This window comes from Mercenaria mercenaria, chromosome 8, assembly GCF_021730395.1.
Source record: "Mercenaria mercenaria strain notata chromosome 8, MADL_Memer_1, whole genome shotgun sequence".
Lineage (NCBI taxonomy): Eukaryota > Metazoa > Mollusca > Bivalvia > Venerida > Veneridae > Mercenaria > Mercenaria mercenaria.
This window is the reverse complement of record NC_069368.1, coordinates 14,657,060-14,684,629: the sequence shown is the minus strand read 5'-3', so window position 1 is coordinate 14,684,629 and position 27,570 is coordinate 14,657,060. Positions and strand designations below refer to the sequence as shown.

Below are 27,570 nucleotides of genomic sequence, written 5' to 3'. Positions count from 1 at the left end.
GTTTGATCTCTTGCTGAGGTGCATGTTCTCCTTGAAGTTTTGATAAAAGACATTGTGTTTGTGTGTTATTCGCCTCCACTTCTTGTTCAAGAGTGGAAGTTGGTAGTTACTTGCGGAGATTAGATTTGTGCTTAACTGCCTACCGTTAAATTACTGAAATACTGTTCAAAAACAGTGTTAAACTCAAAAATGTCTAATGTGTGATATCTCTACGTTATGTTTTTTTTTCTGTTACATAAAGGATGTCAACACTATAAGTAGGTTGTTAATGTTTATAAGTGTGACTTACAGACAACAAAATTGATTTTATTGCGCTGTTAGAGTGATCTTACCTGACAAATGTGATCAGAAAATTGTATAGATTTAAGGTAATTGTAACCTGTATCATATACTGCCTATTTCGAGTAAGTTTTAAAAGGCAGAGTATTAGTTCCGAAGTGCGTCTAAAATAAATATAGAGAAGTCAGTTAGCGGCGGCATTTCATATAAAACACAATGCTTGTAAACATATACGTACAACTATGATATGACGGAAACAGTGCGTATAAGTAGGAGTCGGTAAACATATCTTATTTCTGCAGAATAGATATATGAGACTTAACGGAAATGGTGATGCAGCTGAATCAGAACTTAAGCAGAAGTCGATAAACATATTACATTTAATAATAAGTAATAACAAGTTAAAGCATAGCAAAAGTTCCTTCTAGGGCACATCTATATAAATATATAATGAATATCTTTTTGTTGCAATGTCTGTTGGTCATCAGTGTATGGAACCCCAGGATCGGACACAAGGACAAGACCATTCTACCTTATTGACATTCTGTATCCCCCTGTTTAATCAGGAAGTCAGTGGCTGAGTGGTTAGCAGTTTGGACTACAACGACAGCGATCCGGGTTCGATTCCCGGACCCGGATCGATTCCCACTTGCGGCTAAAATTCTGACTAGTGTTCAGTGCTGTGTGATTTACTTTACTTGGTACTGTTTCCAGCAGTATCGGTCTGGACTGGATGCTTGGGAGGTAAATATGACGCCTGCCATGGGCTCGGCTGGAAATAAGTTGTTCCATCCATTCCAGGTGAGGACTTTCGTCGACTACCTATGTTAGATAACGCCCCTGGTGGCGTTACATTTTGCACAAAGGTGCGTTTATTTCTGTACCAAAATACAAAAAAAACTAAAATTTTGAAAAAGAACTATGCTGTTTCATACTGCCAAAAAAATGTCAAGTAAGTATTTACGCTAGTTATTCAACATAAATTGTTTAATCCAACAACAAAGTAAATCAGTTACCACTTTCAGTTGAGTAAATACGGCAATAAGACATTGACCCGGTCAATCCATTTCCACATGTAGTGTACGATTCTATTCGATTCGTGAATATGTTGCGCATAATTAGAGGGTCGCAAAGGGGTTTGTTTTCACATATTAACCATGCCTTCAAAGGTAACGATAATATTTAGGTGTTTACATGTAAATTTGGTGATGTATGTCTATCTGTTTGTACATATGTTATGCTCTTCAATAATGGAGGAAATAAAGGAATAAATCAAACATCCTCGGGTTTAGTAATATGTAATCTGAGGAGCGCGTTCAGTCAGAGAGTCGCCTCAATTAGGAAAGAATAATTTTAACGTCAGAGGTTATTGTTAAGGTCACAGAGTTTGATTGGCCAGTTTGTAATGACAACAGCTTTCGAGGTCAGTTGCTCAGTCAAGTATGACATACCGAAACAAAGTGTTCCTTCTCAAGAGAAGGAACAATAATAACTTAAACTCTGATAATTAACCAGTTTCAATCGCACATTATAAATGGTTATATACATATAGTGTACATTAATATTGAAATGTATTATCTGCTTCGTGTCTAATATAGATATAAATAAACGACCGCATTGTGTATATATCTATCTCTGAAATACTTCAGATAAGTAAGGGAAGTGCTGCCACATTTCATCAAGTATATTGATAGCTCGAGTGTCTTAAAGTTGTTTTGATAATTATATACAACACAATTGAACATTAATTGCATTGAATGCAGACTGGCGACAAATTGAATTCGGTATACCCAATATATCAGATCACAGCTAATCACAGCAAGATGACATGTCTTTCATTGCAGCTTAAGATGCATGTAAGAATGATAATGAAAAGGAGCAAAACAGTCAAGTCCGTTAATGTTTCTTGCTGTATTTTACACGATTAATGAACCAAAACTGTAAGCCTGAACTTTTTGACACAACCTTTTATTTAGACAAACATGTATATTAATTCAGAACTATATTGCTTCATCCATGTCAGAGACACAGTCAAGATAATATGAGCAATTGTATTTTAGATCGAAGTCATGGTCTTACTTTAATGGCACGAGTGTATTTTCAAGAGGAAAATACAATGGGTCTATGTATGTTTACTTTCCGACTCGGACACAATATGACATGAACTATGACACTTCACTAGCATCTTTGATCTTTAAGACGGGGGCACAAGTCTTGGGCGCTACACACAATGGCATTAGGCAAATAAAAACTAGACTGCTCCAGGTATATGTAAATTACAACACAGAAAAAAATGACATGACTAACAAGTGCGATCTGGAACTTTATATAGGGACGCCGGTCTTTCAAGCGACACATTGCTTCACTGATGCAAATTTATATGTCAATTAATTAAGATATTATTTTATGCCAAAGTACCGGTCCTGATCATGTCTGACAAGACGTGATCATGACCTTCGAGATATCAACCATGTTCTTACGTGCGTCATACCGTCTTTACAGGACAACCATTTCTGCTAAAACTTCATGCATGCCGAAGTTACAGGAAGAACGTAATATGAGCCGCGCCATGAGAAAACCAACATAGTGGCTTTGCGACCAGCATGGATCCAGACCAGCCTGCGCTTCCGCGCAGTCTGGTCAGGATCCATGCTGTTCGCTAACGGTTTCTCTGATTGTAGTAGGTTTTAAAAGTGACCAGCATGGATCCTGACCAGACTGCGCGGATGCGCAGGCTGGTCTGGATCCATGCTGGTCACAAAGCCACTATGTTGGTTTTCCCATGGCACGGCTCATATCATTCCGTACCTACATTTGTTTCTAAACGTAATAACACAGCGTCATGTTTGAATTGTTAACGCAATGCGAGTTTGCCACACACTGTCATGAATGAATAGTTTAAACACAGAACTTAACTAATTAGCTAAATAACTGAGAGTTTTAACAAATCCGAAGCGACAAATATATGGATATATGTCAATTAAAATATAGTGATAAGAGTTATGAACAGGTAATTCGAATTCGGTATACTAGTACCCGAGGGAAGTACATGTATTCGTTTATAAAATATTGTTGATGCGGTTTTGCTTTAGTACGGATGGGAATTTCACGCTAATAACATGTCCCAATTAATAAGAACAGTATGATATTTTCGCTCCTTGTATTTCTAAAGTTTTCTGCCTTCACCCTGTGATGGATAGTAAGCTAAATTCCGCTTTGACGTTTTTTCAGACTTTACTACCTTCGAACCATCTTGCTCGTCAATTCATACATTCCGAATACTCTTATTAACGTTATTTCTTATGTTTTCACTGCGCGTGTTTTATAGTATTTCTGTAATTATTTTGCAGTGATACAAGTCTTTTGTAGTAACAATACATAATATTTGCCTGTTGTTACAAATATAACCAAAGTAGATAGTAATGTATATGTCGGTTTTACATCGCAAAGAACTGCATTTTTAGTTGATATGAACTGTATTGTATAGTATGCAAGAAGGTAAATTACTAAATATTGAATTAATCTATACAACATAGTGTGTCGAACGTGTGCTAATTTTCAATCAGTTGTGTGTGTTGGTAGTTCTAAAATGGTAAATTTATTTACTGTAAAAAAGAAGCTCAACTGTACTGCTTGAAATTTTTTATCTCTTTTTTTAAAACCTTCTAGGAAGAAAGTTACAAAAAATAGTGGACAATAAATAATTAAGTCTACATAAGAAGATCGCTGCTGCTATTGTCGTAGATGCTGTGTAACTGCATTTGTAAAGAATGTTATATTGGAAATTTATTGTATGTAGCTTATGTAGTACTCCTTATATATCATTATTATTATCATTATTATTATTATCATCATCATTATCATTTTGTTGTTATAATTATTTTATCATCATCATCATCATCATCATCATTACATAGAACGAAGCAAAATGATAGCAAACTCGGTTTGATTAAATCTATTCATGAGAGGTAATGAAATGTACAGCATCCCTCACGCCCCTCTAAATCACCAGTTTAAGCGGAATTCAAATAGCATTTCTTTTAGCTTGCATGACCAATATAAACCGGTTCGGAATATTAACATCTGTAATTAATTGGCAATTAATTGCCAGTTTTCCCGTCAGCGTTATATATTGCTTCGTACTCTCGATCTCTAATTCTATAAATTGAGAAATATTTCTAGCTAATGTTCCATACAGCCTAGGCAATTACGTACATTGAATTCAGCTCCACAATATAAATGAGATGAAAGACAAGCAAGCGAGGTTATATCAAAATCAGGATAAACATTATACACATATATCCCATTATCTAGTGTGCTGCCTCAACTGCGACGCCGACTATAGTAATGTATTCGATAAAATCTAATATAATAATTATGTCTAATATAACGCTCGATTTAACTTCTTTTTTCACTTTTCAGTGTATAAAGCGACTACAGCTAATTACAAATTAGTGATTATAATATAAAAACATGCTTAAATTGATGTTTTGTGAACTTTTAAATCCTTGCGATTGCATAAAAGTTTTTACCAATATTTGTCTCATTAATTATCATAATGAAATATTAAAGCTTATGATACCTTTCCCGCATAGGCTCTGAAAAAGGGTTTGTTTGTTTGTTTGTTTGTTTGTTTGTTTTGGGTTTAACGCCGTTTTTCAACAGTATTTCAGTTATATAATGGCGGGCAGTTAACCTAACAGGTGTTCCTGGATTCTGTGCCAGTACAAACCTGTTCTCCGCAAGTAATTGCCAACTTTCACACATGAATCAGAGGTGGAGAACGAATGATTTCAGACACAATGTCTTTTATCAAATCGTCACGGAGAACATACGCCTCACCCAGGGCTCGAACTCGCGACCTCGAGATCCATAAGTCTGCGCTCTCCCTATTGAGCTAAGCGGGCGGGCTCTGAAAAAGGGTTAGAGCAGATTTCCCGGAAGCACAAACCAAAGATAGTCGTTTCTTCTTGTTCACGTTCTTCGTTTATAATAGCACGGTATGTTCCGACTGATTAGTATTTTTCATTTTTATTTCTTTTTCTTTTGGTTTTCTGATTAATTCAATTTATTATCATCTAACACCTTTGTACATGCATGACTCATGCCGCCTAAAACTAATAAAATTTGGCACGTGTCTCATTTATTTTCTGCGAATAGGACATTTGCCAAATATATACAGTTCAAAATGCCATAGCGATGCTAAGTGAAATCATGTATAAAGCGGTTTTAGGTGACTGCAAAACGTTGAACTGGCACAAGTTGGCTATGAATAGTGAAAGAGATCATAAACAGATCAACAGAATAAGCAATTTCAACACAAAATAATTTCCATATAATAAAAGGTTGCATTCACACTGTTTTATATTGTTCACAACATGTGGTAACCCTCATGTCGTTAAAACTCTGGCAAGAATTCTGTGATAATAAACGACACTAGAATGTACCTCTAATCCATTAATTTAGAAGTGGCATTAATCCGTAAAAGCCAGACATAAAGTGTACATACAATGCTTTACAGCTCAAACATGAATATTTCTCGTGTTTTTGTTCTGTTTTTTGATAGATATAAGACAATGCATTTCGTTCTATACTGGTTCTAAGCACTATATATGTACAAGGAAAACATTGATGTAAACTTTAAAGTGCTCCTTTATCATAAAAAGTGACTGAACAAGTATAAAAAATAAAATGTAACATTTTTTAAACAGAAAGATTATACAAGGCACTATTTTGTTAAAGTTGTGAGAAATCATTGCATATTTTGAAGAAGAAGGACTCTTTAGATATGATCATCTAGAATTTTACTTTTAATCTGCAATGCTAACATTTTCTAAAATTTAAACATTTCATGTTAAAGTTGTAAAGTCTTTCAAACGTTTTAAGAACTATCGAAAATGATACTGAAATTTCAAGTCAAATGCTTTTCCTTACATTCAATAGCAGGTGTATTTTATAGGCAAAAAACTAACTGTGTTTGAAACGAAAATTTCACACATTTAAAAAATGTAAAAGGACACTTTGCAATACCTTTAATAACACTATCTATCAAATACCCGTATGTCCATATCCAATTATCGATTTTTACCGACCTTGTTTTAATAGGATTAATCCAATCAGAAGTTTCGTTAATGAAACGTACGATGCATTTACTTAACATAAATATTTAAATACCAGGTTAAACTTTAATTACCTTTCATAGTCTACAAGACTGTTTACTTCTACAAAACAACATAAACACGAGCTGCCAATAGTTTGCATAATTATGTAGTTTGACTATAGAAAGATGTTTCATACACCAACAGCCATTTGCGGCTGATTATTTTAAACACTTTTATTTATGTAATATCTTCTCTTTCCTGATAGAACCTCATTTCCTAACTCAATAAAAAAAAACTCCATAAAAGACGCCGCCCTTCGTGTTTGCGCCAAAAAGCTTTCAACCTTACCGTTCGAAGAAGCTCACAATTATGGCTTCGTTTAAGTAATAGAACGTTCTCTTCGTATGGTCACAGCTATACAGATTTTAGATTTCAGTATAGTTTGTGGAGCTAGCTGAAAGATTGTTTCGAAAAGGTTTTGTCCATTCCTTTTAGACAGTGCATGGGAATAATCAATGGTTTGTAACATCATCATGGTGGTAATTTATTTTTGGCGTTTCAATTTGTAACATGAATTTATTTAAGTAGCAATATCTGTCAAAAAGTGGTAGTAGTAATTAGATTGTAATATAATATTTATCTAGATCTTGAATAGTCGTAAAATAAGCTCAGTTATGAGGAAACGATTGAAAGTTCGTAGCATAGTAGAATTGCTTCATCAAACTGGTACATTTGCTACAAAACAACCGACATGATTTTGAAATTTAAGTCTACTGAGACATGAGTGTGCAAATTTGTTGAGTAACTCCTCGCTACGCTGCAAGGCACAAATTGAACGAATTGAGCGATATTTGAATCAGCTACTTTAGAATTCAAAGAAAAATCCATTAAAAAGAATTTCGATGTAGTGGTTTCGATGAAGTATGTACAAACTACAACTAAATACTGGTATTGATCCGTTGTTGAATTAAAATATAAATGACAAGATAACATAGTTGGCTTCCAATGTGGTAAGTGCAATTAAATTTATTTCCTTGTGACATTCGTATACTCGCAAGTGCTACTGAAACGTTATTTACCAAACACACTCGGAGCTTCTCGGACGCAAAACAAAACAAAAAGAACAAAAACATTTGTTTTTCTATCTACTTTATAGACTTTAAAACGCAACAGTCATATATGGTGAATGTTACACTTTTTGCAATATGTGTGTGATAACTCGAAGGTTCCTTTATGCAAATAATCAATATCTGTTACAGTAGTTTTTTCTTGTAATTAACGTTATACCAAATTGGATGATTACATTTTGAAACATGGACAGATATTTGATATTGAAGTTTATATTAACTCAGAAAATAGCAATTTTCCTCAAACATGTTCTACAGTTCCGAAAGTTGTTGTCTACTTACTAAATAAATTCATTATTACTGTTTTTCTTATTATTTATTCTTATTTTTCAGCAGACAGCAGGGAAACCAAATAAAAGACGTTTACAATTTATACCATATTGTTTCTTAATTCTGACACTATGACCTTTTGTTGATATCATTAAAACAACGCATGCATGCTTTTCTTGACTGCCATCAGTGAAATATATTATTGCATTCAGCTGACAATACTATGGTATATCGTAAATGAAAATGAAAAATGAAAATGAAACAGAAAATAAGTTAATTTTGATTTCCTACGATGAAATGATTGACATTTGTCCTATTTATTCATAGCCGATGCAATGAATACAATTGTGCGCATGACATTTCAAACCCCCTTGACTTCTAATTGACCTAATGTTTTGATTAAAAAACGGGTCATTGTAAGTTTGGTGTATTTCAAGCATGATTGTGCATTATTTATCTAGCACTTGTCATAAATATACAATTAAACAGATAACAAATACCTTTCACATGATTAGATGAAACAGACTTTTACAACATTTGCATAGCACTTGTTGTCTGACACCAACGAAATGACCGATATCAGTTGACAGCAGATTCGGAACGGCGCTGGGTAAAATTATGCAAATCCAAGAAAATAGTCAGTCTTAAAGCAATAATTATGTTGCCATTCGATATTCACGTCACTTAAGAAGGCTTATTCCGGATTTCGTCTCATGTAAATGAGAACGGTATATACAAGCCTTTCTCTTTCAACATAACTGTTAAATAGAAGTGTTAAAGTATTTCGTAATGTATAAACATGTTGTATATACCAGTGAAATCATGATAAGTACCAAAAATCAGTATCCATATAAATGTATGTTGTCAAGCTGTTTCTAACAATTATTACGGAACAGATACGCTTGACTGAACAGTCTAAATGAATAAGTAAGAAATGGGACAAAATCCAGGTACCTTCTCAGGTCATTCAGAACAAAAGATTATTGCGCATTTTTCCTGGGAATAAGATAAAGTCACAAGCTAGGTAGTCATCCAAACGTCTTCGCCATACAAACACTGATAATTATTTTAACGCAAATAATTTTCATGTGATTTTCCGTCGTTCTGAAAATAAGAACGTACTTGAACGATTCGTTTCTGTGACAAGAAAATTGGAAGGAGCTTTATCTAAAATCATAATAAATGTATATCAAAATATTTTTGCAAAATTTCTTGTTTAAAGGAACTAAATACTTGAAACTTTATATCACCAAGAAAAGGAAGGGCTTATGCTATTAACAAGTTTATGTCTGCGTTGAAATGATTTATGATGATGTTAAGCTGCATTTTAATTTAGAAAGGCAATAAAATTGGCCCCGTAACACTAAAATGAAGATTGAAGTTATCACAAAGATGAGCCTTTTCCCAACTGAGAAAACATTTCATTCTTTCTAAAATATAGATTAAAGAAACTGAAGCTGGAATTTTACTACCATTGTTCTAATACAATTACCGCTTAACAGTCCAATGTCGCCTTCATGTAATTAAAATGGTGCCAAAAAATTAATGTTTATAAAGCTTTGTTTTGTTCAAGCATCCAAAAGTATTAAACTGTGATTTGTTCAAGCTACTGACATAAAACAATGTTTGCCGCCTTCCATAGAAAGTAATGTAACATTTGCGAATGATATCCTAATTGCCAACAGAAGCAACTCTTCATATTGGTGAGTCTCAAGACCGGTGTCAAGACATAAACATCAGCGTAAGTCGGCTTGTACCACACGCTGTCAGCAAATAGTCAAATTGCTTGTCTCCTAAACAGATACAAAATTGTTAAAAAGTGCGACGAATATCAAACTCAACACATGTATATTTTATAAACTACATTTTGGAATCCGTACTCCTAGCAGCAAAACGTAGTTCCATAGATTTGTAATTAAATTACAGAAACATGCTTGTTTCCTTTTTGGAGAACCTGGTGGCGTCGAAGCATGCATGGCTTCAATGGTTTTTAGGTTTTTAAAGGTTTCAACTAAAAGCCTAATTAATTATCAAAGCGTTGAATTTTTTTACATAACCTTGTTTTCAATAAATAAAATAAATAAGCAAACTTTTAATATCAAATAAACACTCAGCTTTCTTAACATCGTAGGGATCCTGTGCTCTTGCCTATGCTGAATACAATTTAAATCATTACAAGCGCTCAAAAAGACTAGAAAAAACTCCATGTGGAATAAGGCATGTAAATTATGCGATTATGATTAATGGGTCGAAACAACACAAGAAGTTCATTCAGACTTGCAGATAATATGCTACCGTTATGCTGCTAGTGCCCCCCTCAGCCCCCCCCCCCCCCCCCCCCAACCTGTACGTATTTTACTGTACTTACATAAATCTAAAATAATTACCTTTTCATGTAGTGTTATCAAAATGTTGCAAACGTTAACCCAATTTAAAACCCAATACTATTTTCATTATTTTGTCTAAATCGTAACTGATTTTTTTAGCACGATTCGGAAACTTCGAATGCAACTTTGTCAACTAAATTAACAATAAACCCAATAACGTAATCATCCAGTTTTGCTTTAATTTCAGATGAAATTACGTTTAAATATAGGCAAAAAAGATAAAGGGTATCATAATGAGATCAATGTGCATACTGTTGAAAGTCTATTTTAGCACATGCAGATGAATCGCTCATAGTATAAACAAAGATAAACGGTATTTCTTTACATTTCCTTAACTTTTCTGGGACAGCCTCCCTCCGCAACCCCTCTCTTTTGTGCTGGGAACATACACTCCAACCCTCATCGGGCCAAGTGCCATAGTGAATGCCTTCGACATTTAAATATTACAAAGGCCCACTTGCCGCTGTTTTTACTTGCCTCGATTATAATTTATCAAACCATAACTAGGCTGTTTAAAATAATATGAAACCGAGAGATACAGCGTATAGAAATGTGTGTTTGTGGAACATATGTGACTATCCCTGAGGAGTAATAGACATGTGCGGTTATACATAACAACACTATGAATAATTACCGGCAATTAAATTCATATCTGTCATTCCTGAGTCAAACCAGAATAGTTTTTGACTCATATTTCTGATGACTTATTGCATAAAATTGCTGTTAATATTTACTGAGAAAAAAAACGAGGAAACGAGTTAAAACAATAGACCAAGAATAATGAAAAGGAAAACCACACCAAGGCAAGTGACCCGTGGCAAGGAATAGTGACAATCTGTGTGTAACAATTGATGTAAATGGTAGTGTTACTTGACAAGATATCAGGTTCCTAAAGTATACACGTTTTGAAACAAAACATTACCATTCTTTACGTTTAAAAAAGGGGGTTTAAATAGTGCATTTTATCATTGACGTTTTGCTTAATGTATGGCCGGTAAATTATCTTTTGTCCAGGTCTAGATTTACCTTTTATTGTAATAACTATAATGCCTTGAGCTGAGTTTTACTATTCTCTCAATCAGACAAATATTTTCATTTAATTCTAAATTTTCTCCATTCGCCATATTGTACTATAAATTGTAAAAGGCGTGTCGCTCTGGTTTGAAATATTCAGAAAAAAAAAGAGCTGAATAGGAATATTCTCACAGTTCATGAAACTATTGCTCCCGTTTCATTCATACATAATTTCAAATTCAAAATAGAAATTAGATTCTTGATCACGCAATTCGATGCTTTATCAACATGAAGAGAGATTTTATTAAGGAATATCGGTCTTCGCATATATTGTTATTACATTTTTATGAAGAAAAAGAAAAAGAGGATTTCTAGAGAGTTTGCTGTGATTTAAGCAAATTGCCTTTAGTAACATAAATGTTAGCTGTCAATGAGAACACAAACGTTTTTTAAAAGAAAATACCTGTTGCTTTTTATTAAGAGGTTAATACACGACTGGGTTGTGCCTTCTTTCCTTAATGGCACACCCAGTATCATAATTGCTAGAGGGCCATTATGAAACTAGGTGTGCCACTATGACTAGAAGGCACAACCAGCCGTTTGACCTTTATATTATATATCATTGCTTCATATTTTCTTGGTATTTTTATTTCACATATTTACCAAAACCTTAAATGCATTATTTGCATTGCTTTTGTTATCAACAATGCCGCCATTATTTGACAATCGATCTGAAACTGATTCAGCGTCCTTTCGCTCTGGCTTTTGCCTGGCATTTATAAACTGTCAAACTGTTTTCACCATTCACAAAAATGAAATCTGCGTTTGATATTTATATGCTTGTTCAAAGGGAATATATGCATTATGTAATGAACTACTTTACGTCACTGGCGCAGATATTTCTGTGAACTTACTGACTGTACACATTGGCACTTCGATGATATTATAATTTATTAACTTAGTGTTTAACAATTCAAAACAGTAGCTTGATATAACGATATAGTGTAAGATCTATCGATATTATGAATGTATATCTAACGCAGATCAGTACAGGCATGCATATTAAAGTATTAATATCCTTTATACACATGTACATAGACATACAAGCCTTCTAAGAATATCTGATGATATTGATAATAAAGCTTTGCATAGCTTCATAGCAATAAAACAGTAACGTTTCATGTTATCAACTTGTATAGAATGTGATTTTTTTAATATATTCTAAGCATGGGTACATAAGATTACGCAATTTACAATACTGGTGCGAGATACATTGAATCTAAAAGTGCACTGCTTGCAATAAATGATTTCCGACTGCAGAATATTGAAGTTAAATGGTGTAAATTCCAATATTTATTCCACTAATACAAGATAAGATCTATATAGATCTCTGAAATTGAAATGTGAATATTGTTTAGTAACCACAAAATTACGCTTTGAGCAAGCAGAGATGCTATCTCCATTTTGGGGACATAGATATTAAAGAGAACAGTAATCTACCTGGACTTAAATATCATTATATGAATGTTTTTATCGTTTAAAAATGAATTTAAAATGACTGTAGTGATCGATCTTAAGTACGACTAAACGCTACAAGTAATTGTACCGAGAAATAGCTCTAAGTTGGTATAACGTAGGACACGACTGCACATAGGTATTTCAATACGATAGCTTATGATTGTTTTACTAAATGAACACATCTTAATATAGCATGAATAGTTATCACATACAAAAATAAATAATTTTCAGTTATAAAGCCAAAACAAATGTTTAAAGATAAAATAACTGTACTATTTAGAACTACTCGCTAACAGTTGGTAAGAACTTCGTTAGAATGTTTATTTCAACCAAGTTTGGCACATAATTTAAATATGACACGAAAAATGAAAGTGTGTAAAAAGTCATGGCAATTTAGCCAATACAACATTTACTTATTGCGAAGTACAATGAACTGCTACGAATCTATCCAGCTCACACGGTATACTGCAACCTTAAATCAAGGTCTTAGTCGTACCTGCATCCAATTTTCAAACATCATAAATGTTTCATTTGTTTTCCATTAGCGGCTTTTTATATCCCTGATGATAAAGCCATATAAACATACACAAAGCGATATTTTCCTTCCGATCAATCCAATATTAACTGCGTCCTTCTAAAAAGCTACTTATCACATGAGCAAATCATAAATATAATACAAATATCATAGTATGCAGTAGTATGTTCTCTTACTGCATTATTTTAATGTAGGTCAATTTACGGAATAGAATTAGCATTACTATTGCTATCACATGAAATGTACAGGTACTTTTTTTATAAACAAAAACTCATTTTTTCACACAAACAACAGAAAAAACTCCAGTTAAAGCCATCTGAAACCACCCTCGGTTGAATTTTTTGTTTTTAGTTTTCTACGACACATATACCTTGCTTTATCATACAGAATACACCAAACTGTTCATAATAAAAGAAACTTTCAAAACAGATTATTCTTTATTGAACAGCACATGTTGTCCTATATCACATGTACTTTGGCTGTTCATGTTCTATTTTGTAGAAGATATCAAGCATCTTTTTCAAAAGTATTTTGTCATTACTTTTATGATTATTGTGTGTCTAACATATTTCTTCTGGTACTCCGGGAGTTGAAAGTGTTACTAACAATGAACATTTTAAAAATATGCAAAAATTGCAAAATGAAAGTGAAAGTAGAGCTGTCAAAATGACACAAAAACTGCAATATTGAAAAGTATATATAATTTAATCAGTTTTCATTTCCCGGAGTACCTATGTAAATATGTTAGAAATACAACAAAAACAAATTTAGAGAAAAAAACATGTTTGTAAAAGAAGTTTAATATTTTCTACAAAATATAATATGGAAAGTCGAAGTACATGTGTTGTAAAGCAAAATACATGTTATCGAACAAGGTGACCTTTACAGAAAGTATTGTCTACCCCTTCTGAACAATTCTGTATAATATGTTATGAATATTAAGGGTCTGTAAAGTGTAATTTCTCAAAGGGTTTACATGATCCAAAAGACAATAACGTGAGAATCATTACCAAATTAGGCACACATATTTATAACTGTTTTAAACGGGTTTATGATGCGCACTTAACCTCACTCTAACCAGCATTATCTTCCAAAGTTAGGGAACAGTATAAACAAAAAGATAAATAAAAGTTATCCCAGTCAGGCGAATCAATAGCTGAAGGCATGACATGTAAAACACTTAAGTACTATTTAAATTTATATAAAATGCAAACCTTAAGAACCAAGGTATGCATATATCTATTGCATTTGTAGAGAAATACCCTTAAGCGTCTGTCGAAACAGACCAGAAGACATAGATCAAAGCGGCTCAGTTCCGGTAGGATTTTAAAAAATGCCTATCATAGTGTCCTCCGCCTGTCCCGCCAGAAACAATCATAGAGGAAAAAGTTGCGTTCAACTGTAAATGGTTAAACACTAAACATGCAGTATGTCTCAAGACGGTCGGGCCATTATAATTTTTTTTATTACTTACCCAAATACACTTGGAAACTTTCATGACCAAAAATGTTACAATGTTTGTAAACAAACACCACCAAAACCGCACCCTAACAATGAAAATCCGGTTTAAAATACCTTCTCGTTAAAAGATCTTTTAGTGACTACTTAATTCTAAAACCGAGTCTGAATAACGGAAGAAAAATTTAGTAAAATATTTACGTTATTTGAAAAAACAATACCCTAGGTGAAGTTAATTCACTGAAATCCTGAACATGAGTACAGGCTGTGGAAAACAGATTTAACTTGGAAAATGGAAAAAAAGCATCCCTTTTGTCATACATTTGGTATGTTTAGTACTGCGATAAAAACAGTGAGTTGTTAATCTAAACATGAAGCATTTAGTTTATTTACATGCAGCTCCCGGGAAAAATAGTATCCGCCAGTTGAGCAAAAATATTCACATTTACAATATTGTCCAGCGTGTTGTATTGTATAATACAGTAATAATGGAGAAAGGGGCAACATAAAGTCCCTTCTATGACAACTAAAAACAAATCTGCTAATATGTGTGAACAATTTATTCCAACGGGAATACCAATCAGTTGTCGGAAAAATGCATTCCAATACCTGACGTAAATGTTGTTCAATAAAAAGGCTGTGAAATCTTCGTCACAGATCTGCATTGTATAATTTAGCGCATTCAATTTTCGTCAAAACTGAACGAGAAGACGATATCTTGTAATGGAGTTCATTCCAAAATGGTATTTAGCGCAGATAAAACTATTTGAATCGACCCCTGATAATTTTATCTAAAGTTAATTTGAGATGACCCCTGCTAGAATTTTATCATTTGTGGTGTTCGGATGGGTACGCAATTATTATTGCTTGTGGCGGATTATGTAGCCCACCTATGTTTTAAAAACTGGTTAACAATTTTAAATGGTAAATAATTTTGCTGTAATTGGTAATCTGGTCAATTTAGAAGGATTATAATTGTTCTATTTAGTTATTCGTAATTTGGAAAAATAAATGACATATTCACATTATGTTAGCTTTTGTATTTCTTGTAGAATAGTTGCAAAAACAAATGAACTCACACCCTTAATGATACACACCAATTTAGAACGTTTTGAACAGAGGTATGTGAATTGGAAGGGAAGATTCAAATGTGATTTATATTTTCTTGTTTTACATCTCAAACAAAAGTCAGCTGAATCATTAGTGCATGGATTGGTTCATTCCAACATTACTTCTGCAACGGTTTATTTACCGAAATTCCAGCCTACCAAATCAGCAAACTACAGCGAGTCCAAAATCATGCCGTTAGAGTAGTCATGAATGCTTCCTATGAGCAACCAAGTGCTTAACTTCTGAAAGAATTACTTTAGCTTCCAGTTAAGGCTAGAGTCATGTTCAAAATCCTAGTAATTTTCTTCCGTGTCACAAATGGTACAGCTCCAGTATATCTGAGAGAAATGTGTGTGCCTATTCGACAACGGTACAGACTACGAGCACAAAGTGACACTAACTTTTACATCCCTAGACGGCGAACAAAATTAGCAGACAGATCTATGGCCGTCGTTGGTCCCAACTGGTGGAACGATCTACCTTGCTATCGGAAAGACATTCAGTCTGACTTCAGTATCAGATCAAAACTGAAAACAAATTTGTTCTGTCAGTTTCATGAACAATGAGTATACTCTTGTTAATTACAAAATATCAGTAGTGGTATAACATAGTATTCATATATGTCTAAATCTAAGTTCTAGAATCATGTTCATATTTTGAATGTATATGTTTTAAATATGTGTTAAGTAGTTGTAAAGCGCAATGGAATATTTTATATTTTTTGCGCTGTATAAATGCCATGTATTTTTATTTGTATTTTTGTTTCTGTATTAACGTTGTGAAGCATTAATATGTAATATCCAGTAGAACACTTAACACTGTGAAGATATTTAAATTACGGCCAATAGTGCTTGTAAAGGTCGCCCCGACTTCATCTCAGTGTTGTTATATTTTCTGGTCCTTCGGGATCATTGATTTCAACTCATTTAGACTTGAAGATTGAATACTGATTAAGCCGGTGCTAGGGGGCGTGGGCAGTGTTGCTTTTTCCATTACTGCCCATGAACAGACTCAATCAAACCGAGTCTGCAATTTTCACTATTTGCTTTGTTCTCGGTGCTTCCGAGGGATCTACTTTCCAGATTTTGTACCAACTGATTATATTCATAGCACTTACAATCATGTAAGGCTTTAGTTTTAATATTTCACTAGACTAGTACGTACATACATTTAAATGTGGCTTAGAAGTTACTGACAAAGTAAATTCGAAACATGACTATGAGACACGATTCATACAAAAAGTGTGGGCAAAGAGCTTTTATGAAATTGTTCTACTTTAATATAAAGCACTCATAACGAAGCACATGTATTAATCATTGCTAGCCTCTAACAGGTTCCGCTTTTCAACAGCTTAAAACTTTGTATTGGTGTTCGTATCAGAAACGCATTGTATATTCTTTGAACCTTGAAAAGGCTTTTCTATTAGAACGTTTAACGAATAGTGCTTGGCAGACAGAAAGATTAGATTTGTCTTACGAATAACGTGCAATCAAAGTTTTACCTTGTTCCAAGTTTGCTTTTGACCCCAGATGACCAGTGAAAATGGTGTTCTTAAATAACTTGACAAAATAAAATTGAAAAATAAATTATAGAAAATTGTACCTAATATGTTAGAAAATCATAGTTTTAAAGCTACTCGCCCATAGTTTTTCAACATACTCATTTCCGCTAGGATTGGCATAGAATGTATATATGTCACTTAAAAATGTTAAAATGGATGAAAATAAAAGTTAGATACTGGTAAAAATGCAAGGAGAATGTAACTTTTCTACATTATTTCAAAAGCGTTGCAACAGTTTACTACCATTTGCACAACATTTTTGGTTATTTATAACAATATATATTGCAAAAAAAATTTTATGTCAATAAGTTTGTACCACTAGTCACTTTCAGGGTACTCACTTTTTATGGATTTTTTAGAGAAAATATTTTCGCCTAAAATGTGTGAGTTAGTTCCATTAAGCAGACGCCTACATTCGTTCAAAATATCTTTTTTCGGTATTTCTGCTTTGCTTATAACAGTTTCCGTTTTGTATTTCTTATTTTCATGATTGAAACGGTGTGAATATTCTCTGTTTTATGCTACGCAATATATATTTCATTGAAAAGGCAGTTCCTGCTTTGACATGCTAATACTGCGTTGAAAATTTATAATTAAAAGGTCAAAAGCAACACGATAATAGAAAAGACAAAGAATAATTATCATCATTATGGAGAACTGCCAGTCAGGCCAAGTTTTATTTGTATCAACGATTGTTTCTAATGTTTAACTAACATTTTGGTCCGCTCTATCATGATTCTTGTAATAAAAAACCACTTTCAGAGAATTACCGCGTTTCCTTTCGGCAATATCATACATATTTTCATTTCGGATAAAACTACAAAGACATAAATGACTGAACATACTTGCTGAGCTAGTAAATCGCTTATTACAGCTAGTGTTCTATCAGATAATTCGAAATACCTAGTAAGTCCTTAGCTTAGCTCAATACTGAGAGCGCAGATCTTCAGATCCTGCAGTCTTGAGTTCGATCCTCGGGTGAAATCATTTATACTCCACCTCTGGTTCAGGCGGGATCTACTTGAAGAAAACAGGTTTGTATTGATACAGAATCCAGGAATATTGGTTAGGTTAACTGCCTTTCGTGACATGCCTAAAAAACGTATGGAAAACGGCGCTACTTCCCCTCCCCTAACCCTTCCCATAAACCCCCCCCCCCCCCCCCCACCTCCACCACCACCCTCAAACCCTAAATTTTTTTTTTAAAAAATTCCTAATTAAGACACTTATTGAGCCAGTTAAACCATCTTATTACCAGAAATATCCAATTGTACTGATTGGTTGAGCTAATAAATTGCTAAACAAATTCACACATATAAATACATTGAACTAACTAGCTGAGGTAGAGAATTAGAGTAACAGTCGTAAATAGAAGAGTTGTGTACAATCAAGGAAGTATAAAATACTAATATTTATTTTTATTGCTCTTTGGTACAATAGCCGTAAATATCTATCTTGATAAGATATATGGTTGGTGTTTATATAGAAAGAGCCTTTGGAAGCACAGCATAGCGCAGCCAAGCAAAATGATAGCAGACTCTGTTTATAATGAGAGGTCATGAAATGTGCAACACTCCTTACGTCTCCTAGCACCCGTTTTGTGGAATTTTACTATAATAGTAAACCGAATGCTCTCCATGATCCCAAAGAACCGTAAATATAGCAACACATTAATCATCAATTAGTCATAAACATGTTAAATAATTTTGTTTGTCAACATTATAAAATGCACCAATTAGACTGTTTTTTTTTTAAATGTTATTTAATAAAAGGAGGTTATTTATTAGGTATAGTTTTAATAAAATTACTAAAAGTGAGTCCCATTTATACAAAATAGTGAATTATTATAAGTAATACCGTAACAACAATAAGTGTGCGTCATCTTTGAAATGAAAGAAAATTCAGTAATAAAGGAAACCTAAATTCGGCAAACCTTGATCTAGGCAATATTATGTTCAACACAAACGGCGAATTTATATAAAGAAATTACATTCTATTTAACTAAAAGCTTACAGTAAGAAATAGCAGTGCTACATAATACTAGTTTCAAGAAATTAACAAGAACGTCTTCTGTGCTTTTTTTGTTTTACTTTTTTGTTTGAAGTTTTATTTCGATTTTAAGAAGTGTACATAATTTTAAACAATATTTTAATCAGATATTTTTTATACAGCATTGAAATTACACTTTTATTATTTTTCTTTTGAAGGGACACGATATAACTTTTATATTTGTATTGTCATTTTGTAAATATGATTTCGCCTGTGTAGATATTGCCAATTGCCATCTTTTTATTCAATATCGCATTATATCTAATGATTTGAGCGTATATCTCCAAAAACAGGGAATTCTCCAAATAAGTTTGATTTAATGACGTTATAAATTCTATTCATTATTATCAATTGTTCATAATTAATGATATATTTTACGACTTTTAGCTATAAATTAATCGGGTTTGTGATATCATAAAAGTAATCTTTCTGGTAATGTCCCTTAATTCTTCTAAATGATATCTTAAATTCATTTTATGATATTCAAAAACTGTCATTGAGTATATGAACAAATTAATTCAAGACATAGCATTTAACTGAATTTATCATAACACAACATTGATGTATAGTTTATCAAATAATCGAGTTATCAATATCTCTGCATTCATTAAATAGTATAGAAATAGTAGTATCATTAAATGAAATTGTGATATCTATAATTGAAGTAAGGATAATATAAAATTAATAACTGATCATCACGTTACTTCAACAGTAAAGAATAATAGTCATGTCCATTCAAGAAAAATAGATAAATTATTTCTTGACAGGAAACTATACTATCAAGGACAGAAACAAGGTATGAGCTATACGAAGTGTTGCTAACATGTCTTATAAGCAATAAGTACATATAGTATTTAACTTTCGAGAAGCCGCTGAAAATTGTCTTCTTGTACTTCAATTAAGTATTGTTATATCTTCTGGCCAACAGGTTTCGCTAAAGCTTCTCATATGAGACGTGAGGACTTTAATAAAGAAACTCATTCCAACCGAGTCCGCACTGTTTTTGCTTTCTTGCATTCTATACTTCAAAAAGGCTTAATATACAGCCTAATGTAATCACAGTTCATATATTGATGACGTTTTCCTAGCATAAAATATTTAAGAATGTCTACAGAAATACGTTAGCAAAATACTGAAAGTTACATGTTATGTAATGAATAACAATCATTTGACTTCATTTTAGCACTCAAAATTGATAAGTATTAAATTTGTAATGTTTTAAGACTTGTTCACTTAAAATTAAATTATTATCTTTAGTTCAAAACTGGTAAGCATGTCCACAATAAAATAATGACAAATACGTCCATTGTGTCATTTTAACCTGCATTTTTAGTTATTAGCAAAATTTTAAAACATTGGCCTATGATAAATCGTGAGAAAATGTATTTGATGCGAGTATTATGGCGATAAATGTTGAATGTGACAACAATATGGAGGATATTGGTTTGTGTCAGCGTAAGATTTAAATATATCGTTCACGAAAGAACACCAGATGCATTATTTTCACGAGTGGCATTGCCATGAGTGAAAATACAAAAAAATGGTGTTCATGAATGATAGGTATTTCGATCTTACGTGTAAAACAAACAAATTTTCTTTTTATTTCATGTTTTGACTAGATTTACCCATTTTATAGTTTCTTACCGGTGAAAAATCTATATCTGATTTTGTTCACTGTGTAAATACCAGATATATTTCCCTAAAATGTTTCGATAATTCACTGAAAATCAGTCATGAAATGAAGTGGTATATTTGATAAGTAATTAATTTTTGAGAGAATCTTGCCACAGTAAGAAATTATTCGTTTAACAAATTAATAGCTTATTTACTAACCTGTAATATCTCTTATGAAAGTATCATAAACACCTCATCACAGATTTCATAATTTCCCTCAGAACGATTCAAAATTAACTGATGCATCAAGTCCTGTCTCCTAAAAGCAAGTTATCATGTATATCAGTGTTGCTGTGTTTCTAACAACGGAAAGTCTAAGAGCTTCCTCTCAGAGCAGAGTATTAATATTTACCAATAGCACAGTAGGCTTCTCAAATCCGTAAGGTATTTTGTCATTTGCCTCAGTAATGTAAATAATTCTCCCGATCTTCGCCTCGTTGATTCTATTACTTAGAAAATAAACCACGCTTAATTGCATTAAGATATGACCCACCTTATATTCAAAACAATGTTACAGCAATATATTTTATCCAATGAGAGACTTAAATGCAAAATTTAAACAAGTTTTCTCGTGCCGTTTTTTTTTTATAAATTTTGTATAATTAATGATATTTCCTCAAGCCCAGGTAGAAATAAATTTCAAAGTGATGGCCACTGTCCAAAACGTTTGCAGAGAATTCATTATACCTTTAATTTTGATAAAAGAAATGCCAAACTATTGGTAAACAATTATAAAACACAAAATAAAACTGTGAATGTCATTTTTTCTAGGGTGCCTCAAGTAAACGGATTTAATGAGATATAATTCTAACTCCAATACTTAAAAACTAAGGTGGGACTGTTTTAAAGTTTGCTCACTTCATTCAAAAATAACCTTGGGGCAGAAGTAAAACCTACCTACATTTCTTCCACAATATGTAATCGAAAGAGTAAAGGCAAAATAGAGAACATTTACCGCATGTAACTCAGATTTTTTAAAGATGTCTAACTCTGTCCCCCTTCTGTTTCAGAGGTAAATTCACTTTGAACAGCAAGAAATCACTTATCAAATGAAAAATTTTCACTTTTTGTACAATAAATCAATTATAATAAGTCTTGAAAAAAAATTAAAAACTTACTAGAAAAAAAGGAATATATCGGAGGAAAATGGTCCCAGTGGGGCTTGAACCTAAGACCCCTGAAAAATTTCAGTCAAAGTAGGTTTATTGTAGGAATTAAAAACTCTTTGAAAGGAGGTACACTATTATATGGGTCATACATAAAGCCATTTTTAATGAACTCCTATTCTTGAGCATTCGTTACTCTAAAGAACTATTAAAAAACAAGCATTTTATCGAAATACCGCTGAATTCAAAGATCAAGCAGATCTGAAGAGTCTTTTTTTGTGTTTCTTCCATTTTTATGTAACTTGGCGTTATTTAGAATTTGGTATAATATCTACATGAAGCTTTGTAACAAATGAAATAAACTGCTTTTAATAATTCTGCCACGCATCAGAGAAAACTACGACAAACGATCAGTTTTCCTCAACCCATTGTTTACTTTCATCACATTACACTTTGCCAGTTACAGTATCTGAAGCAAATGTTTCTTTAATAAATAGTTATTTTGTTTATTTACATTAACTGAGAAACATGAATTTATTTTACAATTAAAAGCACACAGGTTTTCCAACAAAATATTGAACAAGCTTTAACAAATTATGCACAGTTATTTTACAGATGAAGTAAACGGATATAATTGTAATCTGAAAACATGTTTGATAAGTTTTAAGAACTGCATGTATTTAGTAAATTATTGCAGTACAAAACTATTCAATATCTGGGGAACTCAAGTGTATAACTTTATACTGATAGGCAGTCATTTCCGGTGTATCAGACTCCCCACTTTCACCCTATCCCGATTGTTTATACCCGTCATATAGCTTAAATGTATTTGTTGCTTCGAAGAAACTTGTCTGCTACATCTTTCCCCGATATTTTCTATTCGTGCGCCTTAACTATTTTCCTCGTGTTTTCTGGCTGTGTTTGTTGTAGTCAGTGCTTCCAGATTTACCTTTGGTTTTACTATTTGGTATAATGTATACAGTACGCTATATATCTGTTTATATAATTTTAATTCTGTATATCGAATTACTTATTTAAGTTCAATTTTAAATGCACTCTGTGATGAAGATTCAACCAAGTTCTGTATGTATATATTTAAGGATTATGTACAACAGCACACGTGAAACTACGAAATTAAGACTGTAAAGGCGGACACAGTTTTAATATTTCAACCCTTTACATTTTTAAAATATTTCTTTAATGTACACATTTTTATAAATTAAATATGAATTTTAAAAAATAAAAAAATTACAACCAGCTGTTAGAACGTTTACAAAACGATAGTTTGAAAAAAAAGAAATATTAAATCTCCAGAAGACATGGAATTCAAAGCAAATTTCTTATTAGCAAAGCTACACACGTATAAAACATTAACACCTCAGTATCTGTCTTTCAACACCTTAATAATGTGTTGGTGTTCGAATCAGACAAGTGTTATTTTCACTGAACCTCAAAATAACATTTTCTGAAATCACGTACGATGTCTATTTGTATCCAACCTTAGAAAAATATTGTTTCCTATGAAATGTTTTCTTTATTCAGAGCTTTGCCATTATTTTTCAGATTTTTGTTTACATTTCTTCATTGAGTGACTTAATATGATATTGTTGGAAACTATGCATGCGTAAAATATAATATTAGAAGAAAACAAACAGTCGAACAGTCACGCTGGAAACTGATTTGGAAATCCCTATAATTAGATATTTATTTGTGCTTAGTTATAACCCGTGTATCTGATCAAATTTCATTGATGCTGCAAAACGTCAAACTATTCTTTAAATGAGTTTGTACGCAACGTAGTTGTTGTGAAACAACAAGTTATAGTATTTCAAAAGAAATTGGTAATGGAATACATGTATTCCGAAAAGTGCAAGAGAATTTTGGACTCTCGTTATCCATGGTTTTATTTGTTTCTTTTTTTTATGTAGTACATCTTCAAAATGTATTGTACACCATTTGAGCCGTGCCATGGGAAAACCAACATAGTGGCTTTGCGACCAGCATGGATCCAGACCAGCCTGCGCATCCGCGCAGTCTGGTCAGGATCCATGTTGTTCGCTAACGGTTTCTCTAATTACATAGGCTTTGAAAGCGAACAGCATGGATCCTGACCAGACTGCGCGGATGCGCAGGCTGGTCTGGATCCATGCTGGTCGCAAACCCACTATGTTGGTTTTCTCATGGCACGGCTCATTTTATTTTGTAAGATAATGGCATTTTGTACTATCTTGGGTTTTTTTGTTTTGGTACGCTAATACTTAATTTAATAATGGGATCAGAAGTCACGAGATAAAGTTTTATTTCCATAGAAAGTACAAAAAAATAATAACCATCAAAATGCAGACAGGTATTTCAAATGAAAAAGAAAGCTTTCCTGAATGTTAACTAAAGTATGGTCCGCCGTGCCGTAATAGCCATAATCTCAACACTTTACGTTATGTCAATATTGTGAATTAGAAACTGGTCCCTGGACACTTAACGAAATAATTAGATTAACTAATCAGACCTTAAATAACTAGTTTATTATACATTTGTTTTTTCAATTTTATTGAGTCTTACATTACACAGGCCTAACTATATTATATGGCTGGCGACTTTCTAGCTTAGCATGGTGGAAGACTTCAGGTGTCCTTCCCAACATTATTTAAAGCGCGGACGGGCACCTGGGTAGAACAAACGACCTTCCATAAGCGAGCCGGAAAACTTTCTCACATGAAAAGGCTCTACAGAGCAAAATTAGGTTTCTAAACTCAAAGTTGTAAAGAGCAAGTGATGAGAAGTCAGCAACCTTAGTTAATAATTTGTTATCAGCAACTAGTATTTAATCAATTTACAAGAAAAACTTAGTAGAACTGACAAGGTGAGCTAAAATTGCTTTAACAACTTCACTAAAAGAAGTAAGTTATCAGTAAGTGTTCTTTCAGATTTCTGTTTAAAGTCCTAAGATTCCTATGGTAACTATGCGCACCAATTTGGCTACTATTTCTTTTACTTTTTAAAAATAGCTAAAGTTCCAGGAAGTCTAGCGAACTTGTGAATTAGAAACTGGTCCCTGGACACTTAACGAAATAATTAGATTAACTAATCAGACCTTAAATAACTAGTTTATCATACATCTGTTTTTTCAATTTTATTGAGTCTTACATTACACGGGCTTAACTATATTATATGGCTGGCGACTTTCTAGCTTAGTATGGTGGAAGACTTCAGGTGCCCTTCCAAACATTATTTAAAGCGCGGACGGGCACCTGGGTAGAACTGATGACCTTCCATAAGCGAGCCGGAAAACTTTCTCACATGAAAAGGCTCTACAGAGCAAAATGAGGGTTGTAAAGAGCAAGTGATGAGAAGTCAGCAACCTTAGTTAATAATTTGTTATCAGCAACTAGTATTTAATCAATTTACAAGAAAAAAACTTAGTAGAACTGAGGTGAGCTAAAATTGCTTTAGCAACTTCACTAAAAGAAGTAAGTAATCAGTAAGTGTTCTTTCAGATTTCTGATTAAAGTCCTAAGATTCCTATGGTAACTATGCGCACCAATTTGGCTACTATTTCTTTTACTTTTTAAAACTGGCTAAAATTCCAGGAAGTCTAGCGAACTTATGGTCAGTATGTACAATTCTTTTACCAACCTAATTTAGTTAAAGGTCCAGTGAGAATAGCGTACCTTTGGTCGGTATGTTGACTTATTTATTTAAAGTAAATATAACTTCTATTTTAATATTTTTTTCTACATATATGAAAAAGACCTTATTATTTCCGTAGTAATTTTGTTTACAGGTAGTAAATTGCGCAAGCTCTTTTATTCAAAGAGTTGTGTTAATTTAGCAAATTTGGTATTATTACGGTAGTTCTGCATTTAATACTTTTAAATAAAAATACAAAAGAAATATTTTTACACCATGAGCACGAACATATCCACAGTAAGTAGATATGAAACTTGTCTATTGCCCTGAAGCTGAAAAATATTACTGTCTTATTCTAGAGGTGAAATCAATTAAATCAGTACTTTTGAGTAACAAGCTTTGTATAGAGATTATAAGCTTTACGACAGTTACTGTAATATTGCATATAGTTTTCCAGAAACTTCAAATTCCAAAGGAATAATATGTGTTTCGTTTCTAAGTCAAAAAACTAAAGCTCAAAATAAAAAAGAAATATTTTACAAGTAACTGTTGCTCATTAAATATCAACCATAATGTTACATTAAGCTTTCCAATAAAATGTAACTGTACTGACAATATGTGGATGTTTTAAAATGAATATTTATAGAGCAATATCTTAATTCTTCGAGCTAGACATATTGCTGTATTCACCTACTACAAACAATTAACAAATACTTGTCAAAATTATTGTTATAACTTTCAAGTAATTATCTACTGTCATTTACATTTCAATAAATAATATATTTACTAACCTTTAATAAATCATTAATACTGCGAGCACAAACTAATAATTTCTCTAATTATAACAGGTGACTGATCAATCCAATATCAATTGCAATGCATCAATTCCCTCCTTGCAAAAGCCACTTATCACGTTTATCAGTGTTGCTGCCTTTATAACAACGGTTGTTCTCAGCGCTTCTTATTTGAAGCGAGCACAATAATTTACCAATAGCATAATCGGCTTCTCTAATCCAAACCGTGTTGCATCATTTGCATCTGTTATAACAGCACTGCTGTGAAAAATATTTCCCGGTTGTGGGTTAGTCGTTTCTATTGCAGGACTAAGATATATTAGAAAGTAAATCTCATATAATTGCATTTGGTCTTCTTATAATGAACTTCCATTCTGGTACGTCTGTAATTGACTAGAAGTTGGCGGAGTTATCATTGGACGCATAAGTCATGCTTAGCTTAAGTTCCCCTATTTACATCTGCGTAACTTTTATGACTTGGGTAATTTTATTTAAAGACCCATCACGGCCTAGTGACCTACCTTTTCCACCCACATGAACTTCGTGCAAATCATTATGATAATACTGGTATAATACAGCTATTCTGGACAATTTAGGCGTTCTATGAATTAATATGTTTTTACATTTCATCTTTACACTTACTCTGTCTTTCCTTTTTCAGTATAGTTTTATAAACATAGAATAATAACTATTTTACACTGTAGAAACAAACTGTGGTCTAAACTCACCTTAATACATCAAGTATTGTGCATACTACTTCATTAATTAAATAATATATTTAGACATTCAACATATTGTCTTGGCCTTATATATGTCACTGTCAATTTGTAACTAGACACTTGTTATTTCTCATTTTCTTCATGCAAAGCATGTATAATTACCATCATGGAAATACAAAAGTGGCGCGTCTTAAGGTCATATTATGGTAGAACATTAATAAAAAATAACGTATCTACTATT

The 27,570-nt window shown here is 32.8% G+C and overlaps 1 protein-coding gene across 1 annotated transcript in view; it reads right to left on the bottom strand.

Moving 5' to 3' along the window:
• LOC123565856 (cephalotocin receptor 2-like) overlaps window positions 1-26,778 on the bottom strand; it is a 42,648-nt gene extending 15,870 nt beyond the window's left edge. Inside the window, exon 1 of the mRNA XM_045359631.2 lies at window positions 26,608-26,778. The gene's annotated coding sequence lies outside the window, so the exon portion shown is untranslated. The remainder of the gene's footprint in view (window positions 1-26,607) is intronic.
• Window positions 26,779-27,570: the final 792 nt, after the last annotated feature.